This window comes from Capsicum annuum, unplaced genomic scaffold, assembly GCF_002878395.1.
Source record: "Capsicum annuum cultivar UCD-10X-F1 unplaced genomic scaffold, UCD10Xv1.1 ctg5044, whole genome shotgun sequence".
Lineage (NCBI taxonomy): Eukaryota > Viridiplantae > Streptophyta > Magnoliopsida > Solanales > Solanaceae > Capsicum > Capsicum annuum.
The window spans coordinates 13,921-30,375 of NW_025858310.1; positions in this window are offsets into that span (position 1 = coordinate 13,921).

Here is a 16,455-nt window from a genome sequence, read left to right on the forward strand (position 1 = left end):
TTTATCATTAACATTCTTTTATCATTATCAAGAAACGAAGGGGCAGATGTTGACACCCGATTTTAACACCCCAATACTATATTTAGGCTGCTATTTTATCGAAATTATTTAATTTTAATTTCTCCCATTCAATACATACTGACGTGTCACATTCATAATTTAGAAAAATGCATAAATTATTTTATTATCTTTTAGTATCATTTTTATAATTTTTAAACTCACATACGACATTTTTTGTAATTTTATTAAATTATTGTTTACATAATTGTGCACACTTGCATTTTTACAAATATATTGTCTAGTGTGGCATTATTATTATTATTATTATTATTATTATTATTATTATTATTATTATATATTATCAATATTTTTTATTATTTATTGTTATTATTATTAATATTATTATTATTATTTATCCCTACTAGAATTTAAATAACAGCCTAATTTGAAATCACTTTGCCTAAATTCATTTATCTTTTATTCCAATTTTATCCAATTTCTTACAATTCTATCCTATTTTATTTAATTCATTACAATCATAGATAATTGGTGATTCAATTTTAAAATTTTAGTCAAATCCTAATCAATTCTCAACCTTTAAGATCTCAACCGTCGATCAAAAACTAATCTGACGGCTGAGATCAAAGAAGCTTTTCTTTCATTTTTAAGACCTCAAAAACCCCTAATCCCCTTCATTCTCACTAACATCCGCCTCTTTGGCTCTCACTTTTTCTCTTTCTCTACAACCTCCCTCTCTCAAAAACAATCTCATCACCAGCAACCATGACTGCCGTCGGCCAACCCAGCACTGGTGAGCCCATTCCCTTCATCTCCTCTCTTCCTGATTTTCCTTCCAAAAATCTCATCGCCGCTGGAGGAAAAATAGCAACCAGCCGCAAACCCGTCCAGATCTGGCGTTACCACCATCTCCGGCCGCCTCCAACGCATACAAGCCAATGGCAACCTCCCATCATTCTCCACCAGCAAATATCAGTGCTGTCCAGCTCCTCCATCTACCAATTTCTCCGCTGCCACCTTTCATTTCACCCCCTCCGGCGAGATTTGTCATCGCTGACAGTCGTTTCACCGGCACCGCCAATAACGACCAGCCCTAGCCTTGATACCGCCACTAGTCAACCTAGCGTCGCCATCCCCACCGAACAAGGCCTCCGCTACTGCCGCCTAGCTCCTCCTGTCGGTCGTCCTCCCCCGTCTCTCTGTTTATGACCGGCGAGGTTGTTTTCTTCAATGAGATTTTCTGCGATTGATGTTCCGATTTGATTTCCTAAACCTAAATTGCATATTTTTTTTCTTAGATTAAGATTTTGTGACATTTTGATGCAAGTTGTTTATTTATGTGTTTAGAGATTATTATACGCGAAACCTCCTTCTTGGTTATGCAAGTTTTATCTTTAGCATGACTTTATTTCACTGTTACTGGCACCGAGATAGTGTTTGAAATTGGGATAATGTTTAATGGTGGTCTAATATTGTTGTTAGGACAGCCTTATGTTAAGATATTTGTGGCGGACTTGATTCTTAACATGTATGGGAATTTTAGGGCTGATTTTTTCATAATTTTGGTGGTCTGAAGTAGTTTTTTGTTTGTGATTGAATTGTTGTGATTAAGAAATATTTTCATATGATTCTTTTTATCGGTGCTCGCTCTACTGATTTTGGTAAGAATTAATGTGGTCCCTATTCATACGATATTTATTTGCCTCTTAATATATTTTACTTGCTTATTTATGATAATTTCTTGATTTAATCAATTTGTGTTCCTTGATTACCCTCCCTTTCTTTCCCCTAATTTGGGCAGCTCCTTTACTAGTTTATTTTGACAGTGATTGACATATTTTGCATTTATGGTAAATTCGTCCTTTTACATTCCTAATTGATTCTTGATATATTCCTTTCCCCCTTTGATTCCTGAAATTAACTTTTTGAATATTTTTTTTCTTTTTAATGCTATAGTCCTCTTTACTATATAAACTCCTTCTCTTTTCATTAACAACAAGTTTTTCAATCACAAATCACTACTCTTTAAAAACAAAAAAGGGGATTTACTAGCTATTTCAATACAAACAAAAGATTCATATTTTCTCAAAGATTGTGTATGACATTTCTTCTTTAAGGAGGCATCTTTTTCATCTCACTGTCGGAATTGCTTTACTTCAACAACTTTTTTATTATTTATTTGTTATTCGCTGCTTACTAGTAAGTTTTCGAATCAATGTAATTATTTAATTTATCTGTGTGAGCTGACTGCATCATATTATGAAAGCCTTTAGAAAGCATGCCTATAGGAACACTTTGATATATGTTATTATATGGTCCAGTTTGCTTGCCATTACATCTTATCTCGCAAGTTTAAATAGACAATTATGGAATTTCGATGAGTTGTCGGGGTGTTTAGATTAGATTGTAGTAATTTTATTTAGTTTCAGTTTCTTATTATTTGGATTATAACATTGTATAAACATTATTATTGATGTAATAATAATTTCGGAAACTGCTTTGGGGAGTGAAAATTTACGTGCTCTATGAATAGTAGAGATAGACACAACCTAGGTTATGTGTGATACGTGAATCATCTAGGCACATAAATTTAGGATTTATTAATGCGACGCTTTATTTGTTTATTAACGAATTTGATTCGATTCCGACATATTAACACGTCTTTAGCATGTTGAACATTAGGCGTAAACGATTTAATATATGTCCATCATGTTAACACGAATATTAACTTGACATTAAGTATGTATTTTAGCATGTTAAATCGACATCAAGCATATCAATGTATTTTTGCATGTTGGCACATTAAATTAGGTTTTAAACATATTAATGCATCCCTAGCATATCATCATATTAAGTTAATTTTCAGCATTTAAAAATATTAGACTTTAGATATTTTTGACACGTTTCAGCATATTAACATGAAATTCCTGTGCATTTTTAGCATGTCAAAACGATAGTGACAATGCATTTTTCAGTATGTTAAAATAATTTTCAGCCTGTTTAAATTAAATCTCGGCATGTCTAAACTGCATTTCTGCATAAAACAAGTCAATTTTCTGCACTATTAAAACTGCATTTCCGCATTATTAAAACTCCATTTTCTGCATTATTATAACTGTGTTTCTGCATCATTAAAGATGCATTTTCGCATTATTAAAATTGTGTCTTCTGCATTATTATAACTATGTTTCTAAATCATTAAAGTTGCATTCCTACATTATTAGAACTCCGTTTTTACATTACTAAAATTGTGTTTCTGCACATTAATTCATTCTCCCGCATTTAAAGGTATCCTTAGCATTTATATGCATCCTTGTCATGTTAATGCATTTTTTTATATTTTTGTTCTCATTTGTTTATAACACTTCATGCGTGAGCACAATTTCTTGACACATTTACCACACTTTTGACACCCTCTTTTAACAATTTGATAACACATTGTTACACACACGGATCAAAGTTACATTTTATCACACTAGTTATTGTTGAACACTTAGATATTATGCCTATAGGTTAATGACAAAAAATAAATAATTATTGTCTTTGCATGTTAATCACATTAATAAACTTTAATTAACCAAGAGGCTAACTTGGAAAATTATGTGCTACATGACATCCTATTTGTTACGCTCTTCGAGTCCTAGGAAACATACCTTTATTTCGTTTATACCCCCCAAACAAAAATAGTAAAGTCCAATGCCTCTTGGACAATAGGTGGGACGATATATATTACTAAAGTCGGTAGTTTTATCCTTGTCGTAGAACGCCTTTAGACTTAAGAATCAGCCTAGGTGGGGTGGAATGGGTAGTCATTTGGAAGTGATGATCTCCAACAGATATTAAAGGTAAGACATATGACTTATCTGAGAGTTCGGCCAATGGGTCGGATGATGATTAAACAAGTTGGGGTTCTGGTCCGAATGAGTCCAAAATATTTCTTTGTTTGATTTGGCAAATTCTTTTATTCTTTTATTTATGTTACCTGCTTATTTAATTGGGGTAGTTAAGTTTATTACATAAGCAGTCCCCTTTTGTTATAAATTATGTTATTTCTTTCTCGTCGCTTATTTTATTTTTTATCACTTTAATAATCAACAATTAGAAATAGCAAAAATAACATGTGTTTGTTTATTAATTACTTCATCACTTAGTTAAAAATTAAGTTAAAAAATAAGCATCCTTTATTTGATCACATAGAATCCCCACATAAAGTATGAATTCGGCCGGGAACCACCTTTGTGGATCTCGAAAGGTGCCTAACACCTTTATTTCGAGGTAATTTGAACCCTTACCCGAATCTCTGGTGAACTAAGACTAAACAACAAAAGAGGTTCGTAGTTAGCCTAGACCGGTGCCCTAACGCACCTTAATACATTAGGTGGCGACTCTTCACACATTCTTCCCTTAAACAAACCCAAAAAGAGTGATCACGTCGAATCCCGCTTTTCGCGAGAAAAATGAGGTGTGACACACATCATATTAATGTAATGGACAATTCAAATTAACAACAAACGATGGTAATACTTTCACGGTATATATATAATTTTGCTACAGAAGAAAAAGTCTGTATAATCTATACCATAAGATTGAGTGTATCCTGTTGCCACAAGTCTCGTTTTGTAGAGGTCAATCGATCCATCAATACTCTATTTGATAGTGAACACCCACCTACATCCAACCACTTTCTTTTCTTTAGGTAGAGGTACTAGTCTTCATGTATTCATATTCTCCAATGCTTCTATTTCTTTCTTTATTGCTTGAGTCCACTTTGAGTCACTCAGGGCCTCCTGTACTATGCTTGGAATATTTGCAGAGGATAGGTTGTAGGTGAATGCTTTGAATGATTTTGACAAATTGTTTATTCTAACATAGTTGGCTATTGGGTAGTTTGCTTTCTTTTCTTCAAGATCTGGAGAGTACCGATTTAGTAAATTCCCTCGATTGTGCCTGAAAGGGAGTTTATATGTGAAAGGACTATCTAGTTCATTATTAGGAGTAGAATTCAGAGATTGTACCTCAGGATTAGGAGATTGGTCTTTGTGTGGTACTAAGCTTTGAGTGACAATTTGTTCAGTCAGCTACTCATGTGTATATTCTGGCCGCTCCTGCACATCCTCTCATATACTCACACCATGCTCTTTAGATTCTTTCATCAAGCAAACTATGTTATTCAAAGATGGATTATCTTCGAAAAATGACCAATTCTCCCAATCATTTGTACTCTACTCTTCAATAAGTTTCTCTCCTTGTAGAGAAGAGTGTATACAGCTCTCAGAAAAAATAGTTCTGATTCTAAGAAAGTAACATCCAATATGACATACAACTTTCTATTTCTGGAATCATAGCAGTGGTAGCCTTTCTTATGATCACTATATCCAAGAAAAACACAACGAACAACACATGGATCTAGTTTAGATCGCTGAGTTTTGTAGAGATGGACATAGGTTACACAACCAAATATTTTGGATTTAAGAATTAGTACCGACGGTAATAAAGAATGATCAGCAAGTGTCTATAATGAAGTTTGAAAGTTCAATACTCGTAATAACATCCTATTCAGCAAATAAATCCCAGTACAGACTGCATTTATCCAATAATGTCGAGGTGCTTTAGATGCTATCAAAAGAGATCTACCAATTTCCAAAATATGCCTATTTTTTCATTCTGCAACATCGTTTTACTGAGGTGTTGGAGTGCAAGACATTTCATGAAGTATTTCATTCTCTCGAAAGTAATCAACAAACTGGTTACTTGTATATTCTCCACCATTATTTGATCATAAAACTTTTACAACAACAGAGAATTGATTTCTTTCATGCTATGAAATGAAAGAAAAATTCTAAATACCTCATCTTTACCTTTCATTAAATAAAGCCAAGTCATACGTGTACAATTATCTACAAATGTCACAAAACATCTAATACCCAAAGAAACTAAGATAGGCGTTAGACACTAAACATCAGAGCGACTTAACATAAATGGTGTTTCATATTTATTCAAACTTATTGGATATAAAACACGATGACTCGTAGAAAGAATAAAATCTTCGCATTTGAACTTTGTTTCATCAAATTTAAGAACAAACTTGGCAACAAGCACCTTAAATAAGGAAAAGATGGGTGTTCCAGCCTGCGATGCCACAACTATATCTGTTTCTCCTTGTTACTCATTCCCTGAGTTGTATTTATCAAGCCACAATTATAATTATCCATGTAATATATGCCTCCCCGCTTAGTACCACGATCAATAATGTCCTTCGTGGAAATATCCTGAAATAGACAAAACTTTGAATATATTATTTCACAATAGTTCAAGTCCTCCATTATTTGACCCACAAATAATAATTTATTTGAGAGACATGAGATAAGTAAAGTATTTTGTAAAGAGAGATTTGGTGCTAGTGTCACTCTTTCAGCCCCTTTAACAAGATATATGTCACCCATTTGCATTGACTATGCATGTGTGCCTAGGATGAGTTAAGTCTACTAAATCATGAGAATCAAACCCTGAATCAATAAACCAATAATGATTACCTAAACCATTATGATCCATAGAGCTGTTGACATTTTTTGGTGGAGTATTATTAACGTCAATGATTCAGCTCTTTTTGAGTTCTCCCTAGTGTTTGCCAATGATGCTCTATCAGCCTCCTGCTTTTTTTTTTCTTTTTCAGTCCATACCACCAGTCTGAAGTCTCATTCAATTGAAAACATATTTCAATTGTATGTTTTGGATTTTCATAGTGTGTACAACCACCTCTTCCTTCTTGTTGCTTTTGTTTTGGCATGTTATTCTTGCCATTGATCATTGGTAGAAGAGAGACTTGTCGTTGAGATCCTTGTCCTGTCTTTGAAATCATAATTGCACTGCTTATGTCCCCTTTTTTAGTTAATATTACAAATTACCTCAGGTCTTCTCACCGAACAAGTGCATATGCTTCCTTTACAGTAGGAAATGACTTGAGTTCCAACACATCGCCTCTGATTTTATCAAGTCTGTCATCCAATTTATTTAAAAAAGTATATACTCTATCTTCTTGTAATATATAAATATACTTTTCAATGTCAGATTAACATTTCATTGGATTTGATCGACGAAAATCAATTTTTATCCATAAACCTTGAAGATGGTTGAAATATGGCTCAATGGATCTCCCTTCTTGCTTCAACTTCATCACTTTTATCTTCAAATTATAAACTTGAGAAGTGTCACCTCCATTAAAATATGTCGTAGCAATAGCATCCCAAACTGCTTTTGCAGTCAAAAATCGAATGTAATTTTGAATTAATTTGGGATCCATCGAATTGATTATCCAACTCTTCACCAGTGCATTTTCTATTCTCTATTTTCTGAATGTGGAATCTGTTTCTTTTGGTGGTTGAAAATCTCTATTAATATATCCCAGTTTGTCTTTTCTAGAGATGTACATCTCTACAACCTGAGACCAAATTGCATAGTTAATTCCATCTAGCTTAATACCTTGCAGAATAGAAAAAGCTTAATGGCATACTGCAATTGATGTACTACCCATCAATTGTGATAATTTGGATGTTAGTTCAAAGAATAGGGAACTCTCAAATGCAACACCCGACCTCCCAATTGTTGGAGTAGTTTTCCCCATAATATAACTTTTATCTTGTTTTCACTTTTTTTTTTCAATCGCCCTCTATATTACTTTCCCTTTCTCACAAATTCGAACCATGCTCTGATGCCATGATAAAAATAGAACACAATGAGAAGTTTGTTTTTCTATTAAATTCAGTATATTTCAATGATTACAAGGCTGCAACTTTATACAAAAAGAAAAGAAATCGAAATGGAAAGATAATATACAACACCTAAATGAAAAGATAATCAACATTAATTGAAACAGAAAAATAACAATTTAGTCTCCAATTCCATCAATAGCTCATTTTATTTCTTGAATTAGCTCACACTGTACAACTCATTGCAACAAAAAACCTACTAAATTTGTTTTTACGATTGAGACCGCTGATTAAGAATGAATAAATTCCGAATCAATCCTAACAAAAACCAGGTTGAATGAAACTAAACTATGGCAATTTGTTAGATGTACCAATCAAACCAAATTAAATAGATCAGTCATCTTTTTTTTTTTTGGGGGTGGGGGGTGGGGGGATTTGTCAAATTTGTCATGTGAAACACAAACTAACTTATTATCTATTGAAAATACGTGAGAAATTTCACTAGGAAAATATAGATCAAACAACAATTTTATATTCATCCATGATTTCAAACTTATCTAATTTTAGTTATTAAAATGATAAATGAATCACTCCTAAATAACCTCACTTCGTTCATTTATGCATACAGAAAAAGGTCAAACATGCCTAACATATTATAGAAATGAGTTAAAAATCCTCTCATTCCATCTATTGAATTAAAAATTGTCTCAGCATACATAATAAAAATGATTCAAAAACTGAGTTTTAAAAGCGGTCACGGGGTTTGTCTTGAGGCTCGTTCTGAGGCACGGTGAAGTCAAAAACACCTTGAGGCGTCGTGGGAAGATAAAATTAAAGTATCAAAAGGCAAACGTTCCAAAATTTGAGACGTTCGCCTAAAAATTGGAGCGTTCGTTTAAGTGTGAGGCACAAACTAGGCGTAAGCCTATAAAGTTTACAAAGTAAAATAATTTTTCATATTAAATCTCTAATTTAAACTTAATACTAAACATAATTTAAACTCAAATCAAAAGTAAAAGAAAATTCTAAAGTTACAATTTCAGACGTATTTGTCAGTGAGCGTCGACGATGCCACTACTTAAGAAGGTATTGTGTGTACTTTTTTCTTTCTACTTCCTTTCTTTTCTTCTGGTTCTTTTTAAGTCGCATAGTGACGAGCTTTTAAGTTATTTACTTTTTTTTATCTCTTTTAAAAAATATATGATAGGGGTTGATTAATTATGTACTAGTTTTTATACAAACTTGTGTTTTTTAGGACATATAATAGTTTATTTTATGAAAGTTAACTTTATCTATTAATTGTATTATGTGACTTTGATTAGCGTTTTTTATTTTTTGTTGAAGCAGTTTTAGATACATATTCTACTCTTTTTTTAATAACTTTGATATAGCTTTACTTTTTTTTGATGATTTATCTCTTTCAAAGAAAGTTTATCTATAATTATATTTTACTATATTTTATTTTATGTACTATATACTATGTATAAGGGAGAATGTAACTTTTTGGTAGTTACATTTCAACTAAGACTCACCAACTTAAAAACTTTTTTTAAAAAAATTGTCCTTATATTTGTTTCTTATTACTTAAAGTTAAAGAATTTTTAAGACTTTTTGGTAAATATATGATCCCTTAAACTAATTTTTTGAAAGTGATGTAGCATGTACTATAACATTTTCATATGTTTCATTTTTACCTCTAATATATTTTTATTTTTACTTGAATTGCTACATTCATTTTGGTAAGTAGAGAACTTCAAAATCCTATTCAAATGCTTAAGAAATTGTAAACTTTAATAAAAAAAAAAAAAATTAAAAAATTATCACTTTAGAAATTCAAAACAAAAGTTTGTACTCCTTTCTTTTATTTTTACTTACCATAATTCGCTTCACGAAAGTTAATTTGACTAAATTTTAAACTAAATTGAATTAGAATAATTTGATATTTAAAATTTAAATGTTTGAAATAATATGAAAAATACTATAAGTTGCAATCGTTCTCATATTAATATGATGAAAACATAGATTTTAGAAATGTCATTCAAATTAAAGTTCATATAGTTTGACTCTCGAAAAGTGAAATGTGATCATTGAAAGGCTATATTAAGGATTTAAAAAATAAATCATCTAATTAATAGGGATAGCTTAATAAAGTATACTTTTTATTTTTATTTTTTCTTAATGGGCGTAAAAAAAAAGCCATTAACAATTAAAATAAAATAAAAAAAATAAAAACAACATGTCACTACACAACTTGATAGGGGAGAAAAGGAGTTGCATAGATGCTAATACCATCCAACAATGGAGCGAAAATGATAAAAGCTCCTAGGAATAGCTAAAAAAATAATTTTTTTTTAATAAAAAGGAATAGTAATAGCTCAATTAGTTGACTTCCTAAGCTTTTCCCCGATGGTTCAATTTTTCATGAGCAAAAAAATAAGTAAAAGATAAATAAATTAATCTAAATTTTCAGTTCTAATTTTGGCTCGAGCTTAGATAATTTCATATGTTTTACTCTTAATATATTTGATTTTTAAGTTATTTGTCAAGTCAAAGAAATAAGTAAAAAGAAATTAGAGAGTACCCTTTGCTCTCTCTTTTTCATTCTGCATGACCCTTGTACTAAAAATAAAATTATCTTCTTGCTTATTATTTTAGCAAATTAAGAGAGATTTATTATTTTTCTTCCAATATTATTATTATCATTAAGTAACTATATAACTACTTAATATAAGTGAGGATCTTGGGGGTTTGGTCATCCTCACAGACTCATTAATTGTCAATCACATACTTTTAAAATATAATTATTTAGATAAATAAACAAACTCCTATTAGATAACTTTTTAATAGGAGTACCAAATCAATAAATATAAAAAAAAATGAAATGGACCGAGTGCATTTTTTTTTACATTTTAGTAAAATTTGTGCAACTTTAAAGTTATACTCTCAATTTCGATCAGAGTATATATTATTTCTTAATAATACCTATTTTATTTTTGGGTGTGTTTGGTACAAACAAGACATAATTAATATATAAATAAATTAAATTAATTATATAATAGAAAAATATGACTTAATTTTATATTTTAAAAAAAATTAAAATCTTATATTCTTATATCACAAGGTTGGGCCCTGTCTTAGTACGTGCCTTAAGCGACTAGTTAATTTATAAATATTAAAAATCAAAGGATATGTGGGACTTAAGCCTTTTCACCTCGAGACTTACGCCTCATTTTGTACCAGATAAAAAGTCTTGTCTTATACCTTCGCCTTTAACAACACTGCTCAAAATTAATCTCCTTCCATCTACTGACACCATTAATTAAAAGCTTAAATAATACTCGCACCGTAAAGATTCCTGGAACTTGAAAAAGCATTTTAATTTATAAAAGAAATACTCTCTTTTATTTTTTGAGATTTGCGAAGTTTTGATCAAAATTAAAAGTATTTTTAGCAGTAGCAAAAGTAATTACATTTATTTTTAGAAAGCTGAGACTAAAGCAAAAAAAATGTAATTATATTTGCTACATAATCACTAAATTTAGGGTGTATGTTGTGATATAAAATAATATTTGAAAAGTAAAAATATTATTTCTAAAAAAAGAGGGATGGGGAGTATATGAGGCTGGCGAAGAGTGAATTTTTTCTACTTATGCAATCAATTTGTAGGACGGCCAAACCAATTATAGTTGCTCCAAAGTCTAGTTCAAAATGTACAAAGGTGCATCGTACAAATTCAATGTTATGTTTTGACAAATCAAAAGATTTTGATCAAAGCATAGACAATCCTCATACCATTTTTATCAATAGCGGAAGGTAAACATTCTTTTCATACTTGGTTTCAATCTTTGAAAATCCCTTTTATTAGAAAGCGAATACGTCTAAGAGGTTTTAAGGTCAAGCTTCAGGAAATGAATTTTTTTTTTTAATTGTGATTGTAGACTTAGAAAGGAAACTTGTAATGTACTAATTCAAATTTAATTAGATTCTATATAGATATCGAACACCAAATTAAAAAAAATGTGTGTGAGTCTCTGTGTTAATATTAGGTATCCTACCTTTCCCTCCTTATAATAGTAAATACAGTAATATAATCGAAAGGTGGTAGAGAGGTGATGCTCTATTCTATCCTATACACCTATATAAGCCCCAATGCAACCCAATTATATGTTAAAAACCAGCATTGATAAATATTTTCAAATTAGTAACTAGTAATGCTTGGGAAAAGAACTCATAATGCCTCCATTTAATAAGTTTTACGGACCATATGTTGTAATGAAAGAGGAGTAATTCCTATGTCAAGAATATATCTCATATGTCAATCTTTATATAGCTCAAAATGAATAGTTAAAATTCATATAATCGATTTAACTATCTCATTTGAGTTTAGGATCTTGTTGTAGTAATAAATCTCAAATGATAAGATGAGAGGGAAGGCTTATAACACAAATATTTTAACATGTGTTTAACTAACAATTTTTTTCATTATGAAACAATTCAGTATGGATGTCCATTTGCATCCACAATAGTTTTAAGAATATAACTGGAAGAACCAATTGGAATTCGAAAAGAGAGATATGCTCCCCCTCCTCTCTAACTTTTCAACCAGCAAAAATGACAAAGGACAAACTTCCAAACACTCCAGATTCTACAATAATTCCACCTAAGCCACCTGACTCCCATCCACACCCTTCAGAAACTTACAAATCAAAATTACTTGCATCAGAACTAGTGACAGATTTGCAGATGGAAGTTTGTGTTGATGTTAATGACAGGTTTTATCCCTGTTAGAACAATAATGATAATTGTACAAAAAATTTAAAATAAAATTTGTTTGGCTTAGAGTCACAATAAGCGCTTCTTGAAGATATATAGTTGAAGTCTCTCCCACGAGCAAACGAAAGAATTAGTAATAACTCTATCTTTAGATTCAACTGAGCCACAAAACAAGTAGCCAAGGGTGACCCCAGGGTTCGAAGAACGCGGGTGCATCATTATCTTTACATAAGCTTCGAGAATCTTTCAATGATGATGAGGGACAGTGTCGTGTCTGACTAACTGGTCAGTAGAGGCTTAAGCAATGACGAAAATACAAATATATATGCTAAATATGGGTTTTAGGGTAATAAATAAACCTTAACTCAATGAAAGCAGATGAGTGTAGTAGCCTAGTGGAAAAGGGTACATTCTCTAAACAAGATGTCACAGGTTCGAATCCTTACTGCAATTTTTGTTGTTAAAAATAATAAAACAAAAAATAAAGCAAAGGTAACCTGACCACTGGAATCGAACCTGGTCACTTTTGTGGAAAACGGTAGCTAGAACCAACGCGTCGAAAGTGCAATGGCATTCAATAGGGTGCACGTTTAATTATATATAAGTGTCTTAAGGTATATACATGTACATATGTAGAACTTTTTTCGAACTTAACGGGTGCACATGCACCCCTACCATAACACGTTGGTCGCCTCTGCAAGTAACATTCAAGAATGTTATTCTTCTATTCTATGAAATGGTGATCTCATTATTTGATCAATGTCTCTCAAATATTTTTCAAGAGTAAAGTATTTTTTGAGTGTTTGTCTTTTCAAACAAAAGAAATACTATTTATAAGATAAAAGTTTCATGCAAGAGAAGAGTACTAATTAAGTAATAGTTAATAGGTTCATGAATATTTAAAAGCAAAAGACATATTTTTTTAAAGAACCTAAAACGTAAAATTTAAAGAAGAATGAATTGTCAAATCACATTCATGTTTTTTGGAACTCAAAAAACTTTTAACTGATGCATTTGTTTCAAAATTAATTGAAACATAACTCAAAAGATTTTTAACTGATGTATTTTTTTTTAAAATTGAGTGAAACATAAACTTTAACAATAACAATCCCCCACTTGTTTGAAAAATTTTTATCTTTAAAAAATAAAATTCATTTGAGACATTAATCTAGCAACATGCATTAATAATAGTGTCTTTCAGACTTGAACCATTAGCAACTGAAGACTTTCTAAATCATTGACTACTTAGTGATCAAATCTTGAACTAAGTAGTTCATTGAATGAAGTAGAAAAATACTTCACACATATTACTATATTCCGGTAAAAATCAAAATCATTTGGCACCTTACAACCATGTGTCCTGAATCCTTTTAGCTAATTGCTTTAAGATTTTTCTGTTAAAATCTTATTGAAGCGGCCTCCACTTCGCACTTAGTGCGGTGAATTCATCAAGAGTAACTTTGCATACTCAGACCAAATAGTTATATGAATTTCAATAAGAGAAATTAATCTCATCCCCCTTTCAACAAAGTATCGGTAAATCTATCAAGAGTGTTCTTGCTACACACTCCAACCAAAAAAAGTGTATAAACTTATGAAGAGAATATAATCTCATCCTTTTTTTTTGTAGGAATACTGTCCAATTTATCAAGAGTGTTATTATTTACTCCTAATACGATTGGTCTTATAGATTGATCAAGATAATTTTTTTTGATTTAATTTTTTATTTTATTAATAATTAGCACTTAATGGACCAACCCACCATACAACAAAAAACAGCTAGTCCTATTCACTTAACCCGGCCAAACCCGATATCCATTTATTAACAAATACATATTGTAGGGTTTTCAAAAAGAACTAGTTTCCTAATTCTAAACTTGTGTCCGCCTCCTTCAACCATGATGCTTCCTTTATTAAGTCTGAGATTTATCATGTTGATGCTTTGAGAGATCAATATTGTACCTCCTTCTGGATGCTCTCCTCCTTCTATTAGGTCACGGACGTACGTACTGCTAATCCTTTCATTCTGTGCTTTACAATTTCTCATTCCATTTGAATGATGGTATTTATTTTGCTTCAGCTGTGTTCCCCAGTAAATGGAAAAAATTGAATGTTTTTTTCAGCTAAGAAGGATTTGGTCTTCTGAGTAGAACTGTAACAACCAAGTATGTTGCCCTCTTCTTGTCTTCCTTTTTTGTTTCTAGATAAACTTGACTTGACTTCACTATCTCTTTCTATAGTCCATATATGTAGAAGGGATGAAGAAAATGAGTTGCTTGGACCTACGATTGTTTAGCTATTTATCTCCCTCTTAGGTTTATGTTGCTCCATCTGACCCATCGATCCTCCCATATTGCTAAGAAACCTTTGTGATGGCTATAATAGCTTAGAAATAGTACATGCACTATTATGAATGCTACTATCTCATGTATAAAATTGCATGTAAACTATTCAGTTTGATTTCCTTCTCCTCTTTATCCCTTGACTTGTATGATCCTCAAGTATGGACTCTGCCATTTGTCACTGTTTAAGATAACTTTTCCTATGGTCTGTAACTACTGATAATTTGTAATGGCAAAAGCACCTATATCTATGGCAAAATTTTCTAGATAATCTGCTAATTGGTTACCCTCCCTGAATATGTGCTGATACTGTACTTGCTTATTTTGTATGAACTTGTGAATTTGTTTGACTGTGTGTGCTATATTTCATGGGCAAGGTGATACAAGCACAATGAGCATCAAGAGCACAAAGTATTGTCTAAGGGTTAAGGCTTCGGAATTGGCAAGCAATTAAAGACTTTTGGAGTATTTTGAAGCCTTGGTCAAGAGAAGAAAGGGGGAGGGGGAACTTATACACTTCATAGGCGCCTCAAGTGAAGGACAATGAAGACATTTTACACTCCAAATATACACTCCATAGGCGCCCATTTCTAAGCCCTCATTAAGGGCATTTTTGTCATTTGGCATGTAATAGTATAAATAGACCATTTTACTTCTCTTTTCATTAGACTTTGATGAATTGAAATTGAGTATTACTCATATTTTGTAGCTTTAATCTTGTATTTGTATCTCTTAGAACCAAAACTTGGTCCATGAACATTTGAAAGTTAGGGTTTTCATTTGTCTTGGATGATTTGGCAAGAAAGGTGTGCTTGAGGAAGTGTGAGTCCTTTGGGTCACCTCATAGGAAGGTTTGAACTCTTATTTGTGAGCTGTATTTGAAGATTTGAAACATCTTCTAGTGCTAATCATTGAATAGGAGTAAGGGTCTTTCTATCTATCCTTTAATTTTAAGCATTCTTTTTCTTTATCTCCTTCTAGTGTGTTGATTTTCTCTTTGTTTACTTGCTGATTTTTGCATTCTTGTGTCAATTTCGTGTGTTCATAGCCATTTAGGCTATCATTTGATATCAAAGCCTTGTTTAGGATTGTTCCTACAACCCTAAGTCTTGGATCTAAGAAAATCTCAACAAAAAAGAGTGTAGAAAATCAAAAATCTCACAAAAGAATTGTAAACCCGTTTTTGTGTTTGGGAAGATTTTTAAATCTTAGATCTACTTGTTTTTGTGTTGTTTTGTTGGTTTCAAGTGCTAGATTCTTGTTCCCTAACACCTAGGGAGTCTATATCTACATTTGGAACAACATTTGGTTGTTTTTGAGCTAGATGCACCATTGTTGTGCCTTGTTTGAAGCTTTTTGAGGTGGGATCTCGTGGTGCATATCATTTTTTGGCGTGTTTGTGGATGATTTTGTGTTATTTGAGCTTGCCTTGATCCAAGGAACCTAGATCCAAAAGAAAAATTAAAGTTAGAGTTCATTTGCCTTGTGGTCAAACTTCGGTCAACTCTTGAATATTCAGATTGTTCTTCACCATCTTCATAGCTTGTTGAAGAAGAATATTCAAAAGGGGTGTTAGATCCACAAAAATAAAGAAAGAGAGTGAAAAAGTTGTTTGT